The sequence below is a fragment of the Phoenix dactylifera genome, unplaced genomic scaffold, assembly GCF_009389715.1.
Source record: "Phoenix dactylifera cultivar Barhee BC4 unplaced genomic scaffold, palm_55x_up_171113_PBpolish2nd_filt_p 000932F, whole genome shotgun sequence".
In the NCBI taxonomy this organism is placed as follows: Eukaryota; Viridiplantae; Streptophyta; class Magnoliopsida; order Arecales; family Arecaceae; genus Phoenix; species Phoenix dactylifera.
Genome location: NW_024068291.1, coordinates 44333 through 50458, shown reverse-complemented (window position 1 = coordinate 50458; position 6126 = coordinate 44333).

The window sequence follows — 6126 nt, the reverse complement described above, 5'->3', positions numbered from 1 at the left end:
CTGCACAACTAGCCGTTATGTTCAGCCCGTGTTTGGGTCGGTTCAACCTGTCCTTGGGTCGACCCAACCTTCACTTGGGTCGACTCAAACATTCCTTGGGTCGACCCTCTCAGAAAACACAGAAACTTGAAATTCAGCCTTCTGTTGCCTTGGGTCGACCCAACCTTTCTTTGGGTCGACTCAAACCTTGGGTCAGCTCAACATTTTTCTTGGGTCGACCCAAACTCAGGAAAATCAGAACCTTGAATTTCAGCCTTTCTTCACGTGGGTCGACTCAATCTTTCTTTGGGTCGACTCAAGCTTGGGTCGACTCAACTTCATCTTGGGTCGACCCTCTCAGTAAATCCAGAGAATCATTTTCTGTCTGTCTTTCTGTCTTGCCCTTTGGGTCGACCCTCTCAGGGTTTGGGTCGACTCAAGCTTGGGTCGACTCAACCACTGTGTGGGTCGACCCTCTCAGTGAATCCAGAGAGCATTTTTCCTTGGCGTTTTGAGGTTCTTTGGAGGTTGGGTCGACTCATCCTTACCTTGGGTCGACCCAACTCACTGTTCATTTGTGCTGTTTTTGCAGGAGTGTGCCAAATGATTCCTCGATGTGCCGGGGTCGACCCAATCAACCTATGGGTCGACTCAATTCACACTTTGCTGCATTCTCAAGGTTAGAATCATCCAAATGAACAAGATCATATATATATTTCCAATTAAGCAAATGTACTGAGAGCAATGAACTTATAAATGAAGTATCAATTTTAACTTATAGCATACTCTAGAGAATTGCTTGTTAATCATCAAAATAACACTATCATCCTCAACTAATATATGAATTCAATAAGAAACACAATCAATAGTATTATAAACACAAGAATTTATAGTAGTTCGGTGTCAAACCTAGCACTGATACCCACTTCCCAAGGCTTTCTCCTTAGAAATGTCCAATCCACTATTCGTATTACCATGAATACAAATGTCAGACACCATTGACGAAAACTCCTAGCTTAACCCAAGCTAGTCACTCCATTTTATAGAGATAGGTAAGTCTTTACACTTCATTTCAAGATGTGGATCAACCTATCCCCAAGTTTTCAATACAAATGAAACTTGTCATCCATCAATACAATGAAAAATAATCAAAGAATAATGAATATAATAAATGCTTCTTAATGAGCTGATTTAAAACCAATGAAGTGCTCTTTGATTTGCTGGAAGAAAGCTTTCCTTAAAGCACACTTCATATGGAAATCTCCAATTAATACTCTTGAAGTGGTAGGGGAATAATATGAATGCAGAATTTGGTGTTCCCTCTTGTTTTTTCAAAAATTCTTTTTTCCAATTAATTTTGAATGTATTCATAGCAATTGGAGAACCATTTTTAACTGCTGGAGAGGCAAAACTATATGTTGGAAGCCATTCAATATGTTCTGTACTTATAGAAAAAATAGTCGTTGGAGTTGTCAGGTGTAGAGGAGTCGACTACTACTTGGCTAGGGTCGTCTCTCGAAAAACTAAGGTTGACTCCTGCTTGGTTAGACTGGACTCCTAAAAGAGCTATTTTTAATGCATTTTGTCTTGTTCATGTGGCCATCTTGGGATCGACTCGTGCTTTCTTAGGATTAACTCTTGCTCAATAGGGATTGACTCTTGACTACTAGGGTCGATTTCTGAAACTTTAAGTTTTCAGCCTCTTCTATCTTTCTTTGTGGCAGCTCTAGGGTTGGCTTCTGTGTGATTGGGGTTGATTCTTGGGCACCAGTCGACTCCTTGCGATCGACTCTTTGAATGTTGAGGTCAACTCCACTAAACCTGGGATTGACTCCCAAGACTCTTTTCCTGTAGAACTCCTATGTGTTGTGATCGACTTCTTAATAAGCTTGTGACTCCACTCAATGTGGGGTCAACTCTTTTCATGTAGAACTCCACTAATCTTGTGAAAACTTTTTACAACTTGGAAAATTTAACTCTAATGTATCTCCAAGCATTCAAATCACTTCTAATTTATTTAGCTTCCCTACAAAACAACTTAAATGCTCTAAGAATACATAATTATTAGTATCATAGTCAAACATTTTATACTCATCAAAATCAATCATTTTGTCAACAGTTTGTTGCTGGTTTGATATATGAAATTCTAAGACTTTGGATATTAATGTATTATTGTGAAAGTTTGGATTTTAGTTATTAAAATTTAAAGTTTGAACTTTAGTTATTTATTCCGCTGACTTGTGATATCATGATGGAATGCCTTATATGCTTGTGGGAAGAGTTTCCTATAAGTATGGAGCAATTGCCATGTCCCTGGCTCGCAAATTTAGATCAAAGGCATAATATTTTACCTCATGTGATATTCTAGCCAAGAATTATTAAAATGAATTTGTTTGATGTGGTGCCCTAGAGCATATTTATTCTATCAAAACTCTAATTTTGTTACAGTGATGTTAGAGTTTTCATCAAGATTTCATTTTCTATTGGTGATCCATCAGTTTTATAATTGCAGAGTTTGGTTGTATTCATAAAGCAGACATGTGCTTTAGAGTTTGAAGAAGAATATATAGGATGTGATCCAAAAATAATGCATGGTCTCCTTTGCTAGAAAGAAAAGAAAAGAAAAGAAAATGCATGGTCTCTCAAATAGGCAACACTAACTTTTTGAGTTATGTCTATTTTTGGGCTCTCCACGATATTGTGCAGTGCTTGCATAAATTGGAAAGATGGAATTTGATATATGGCATTGAGTAGTTGGCGGAGACATCTTCAATATGAAAATGACCTAGTAGACCTAGGCTTCTTCGGGCCGCAGTTCACCTGGTGTAACAACCAGTCCGATAAATAAAGGGTATGGGAGCGAATAGATAGGACCATCATGACCCCTGATTAGATCATGTGGTTTCCTACCTATCGGGTCAGCCATTTATCTCGTATTGCTTTTGACCACTGCCCATTGCTGATTTCAACTACCACGGGTTCTAGCCATCACTGCTCCTTCTGCTTTGAGAAGGTATGGTTGTCTTACCCTCAATCTTGGGACATTGTTCGGGGGGCCTGGAGCTTGCTAGTGCACGACAATGCTATGCAGAGGGTTTCACATAAATTGGAGCTAACTAAGAGGCGGCTTTGCCGATGGAACCATGAGGTCGTGGGCGACATTTTCAGAAAGTTGGGAGAGGTGGAGGCCATAATTGTTAACCTTCAAAGGAGAGAAGATCAAGGGGGTGAGCTCCTGGAGGCTGACATGATGAGCCTACGAGACTACTTGCCAGTCATCACTCAATATTGCGATAGCATGAGATCTTCTAGAGATAGAAATCTAGGATCTAGTAGGTCAGAAAGGGAGATCGGAACATTGAGAATGCGATTTTAGTTCTGCCAGTGATAGGAAGGGAAGTGCAGGAGGCGATCTAGGCTCTAGCAGAGGATAAGGCTCTCGGACCAGACAAATTTTTGTCCTTCTTCTTTCGGAGATATTGGAGTATCATCTGGGTTGCTATGGTGGAGGCGGTTTAGTACTTCTTCAGTCGGGCAATGATGCCTAAGGATCGGAAGGCCACCTTTGTCATGTTGATACCGAAGTGCCAGGATGTGGCAGAGCCGAGCCATTTTAGGCCCATTAACTTGTGCGCAACCCTATATAAAGTCATGGCAAGGATATTGGTGGGTAGGATGAAGCCCTTGCTGCCCGATATTATCTATCAGGAGCAAGGTGCCTTTGTGGGAGGTAGAAATATTTCTAACAATGTCATGTTAGCCCAAAAATTGATGTGGGATCTTCAGCGAGCTCTGAAGCGACAAAGCTTAATGGCTATCAAGCTAGACATGAACCAAGCTTACGATAGAATCAGGTAGAGCTTTTTAAGGCGAGCTTTAGAATATTTTGGTTTTCATGGGATCTGGATTGATTGAGTGTTTAGATGCGTTCGGAGGCCAAATTTTTCTATCTTAGTCAACAGGACACTGTCCCTCTTTTTCAAGTCCACCATGGGGCTTAGACAGGGATGTCCTTTATCCCCGTATTTGTTCATTATTTACTCTGATGTCTTATCTCGGGCGCTATGGGCCACATGTGCGAACCGGGAGTTGGTGGCTTACGTTCTAGCCCTGGGGATGCAACCCATCTCTCATTTACTCTTTGCTGATGACCGTCTTTTTTTGGCCAAGGGGCGGGCAACGGATGCTAAGGTCCTTAAGGGTGTGCTGGTGGATTACTGTGCAGTGTTAGGACAGAGAGTAAACCTTCAGAAGTAAACCATCTCCTTCAGCCTAGCTTGGAGCGCAGGGTTAGACGAGATATCTAGAGAATTCTGAAGATGCCAGAGCAGGACGAGACTTGGAGCTACCTGGGTGTACCCATCATAGGTAGGAGGTTGCAGGTGGCTGAGTGCTCTGGTCTGATGCAGCGGGTCTAGAGCAGATTGGAGGGATAGAGGACATTGTCTCTCTCTATGATGGGCAGATTGACATCGATTAGATCAGTGCTAGGCTTCATGCCCGTCTATCTCATGGCAAATACGGTGGTACCGAAGACAATGCTGATGAGATCGAGCGGCTAATTTGCAACTTCTTGTGGGGGTCATATGGAGGGGGACATAGGGTGCATTTGGTGGCATGGAAGAGTGTCTGCCTACCCTTGAGTGAGGGCGGCCTTGGGGTGTTGCTTCTCCTAGAGAGGTGTGAGGCGCTCATTGCCCGACATGTAGTTCGACTTATGCTGGAGCCGCAGGGATTCTAGAGTCAGATTATGACAACTAGATATGGCCGGGTGGGCCCTGAGGGGGTGGCCTGGAGTGGAGGCAGATGTTCCTTCATGTGGTGAGAGATCATGAGGTACCTGCTAACTATTTTGGCAAACACTAGGTGGCTGATAATGATGGCAGAGCATCGATGTGACCAGTGACACGTGGGTGGTGCCCTCCCTTTTAGGCTCTGGCCAACTACAGTTAACGTCGAGGCAGTGGGAGGACTGTGGGTGTGCAACCTCCTCGACCTTGGGGGGAAGCAAGGGACGATGCCAGGCCGGGTCAATTTTTTGGAGTACATCTTGCTGACAGGATCCGGTCTCTTTCGATACTGGGATATGCGAGACCAGATATTCAGGTTTGAAGCACCTCATGCAGGACCGGCGTCAGGGTGGGGGATCTCTTCCATGTGCTCTGGCGGGAGCAGGAGATGGGGTCGGAGTGTGTTTGGATCTAGCGCTTGGGCCTTCACCCGAGGCTAGCACTGTTCTTATGGAAGGTGGTCTGAGATCAGCTTTCGATGAGAGCAGTACTCAGCGAACAAGGTTTGAGGATTCTCTCAGAGTCCGGAGTGTGTGGTGTCGACAAGACGATGGACCATACGCTGTTTCAGTGCACATGGATGAGGATGACTTGGCAGTTGGCAGAGGATCTTAGAAAGTTTGGAGTCAGAGGGATTAGTTCTTACGGACCATCCGTTGGTGGTTGGGCAGTCCACTGACACATCGGAGGCTGTTAGAGCGACTTGCACAGCAACAAAGAATGCTCGAACTTTTGGTGAGCACAGCATATTGCCGAGGCTCGTAGCGGAGAGCTCTCGGGCACAAGCGGCGGAGATTAGTTATATTTCCTTCTCAGAAGGGCATTTGACAGTTCAGAATATCTGAGATTCCCATTCTACAAGGTAGTACTCCGTACGGTGTTTTTCACCTTGGAGCTCCCACTCCTAAGTTTTCTCAATGTCAACTTTAAAGGGTCTATTTTGGATGGAGGCATGAGGGAAGGTGCGGGTTTCGTCATCAGAGATCCGAATTTCAGGGTAGTGGAAGTGGGCGGCTGTCAGTTATTCGACATCATGATCCTCGGTGTGGAGCTGAGGGCTACCTGGGCGGGCCTTTGACATACTCGGCGAGTGCTACTAGCTAGTTCAGTCACCTTGGAGGGTGACTCAGCCACTATCATCAGTTGGATCCAGGAGGTCCGAGGGCTGCCGACTGCGACCATCCCTTGCTTCGAGATATTTGGATGATGATGATGAGGGATGGAGGGACCGTCCAGGCTAAGCATGTATTTAGAGAAGCTAATCAGTTTGCAGATTGGGTGGCCGCCTATGTGGCCATCCATTCTAGTAGTACCTTATGGGTTGGGAATGGAAAGCTACCTCGAGAGCTCCGCGATA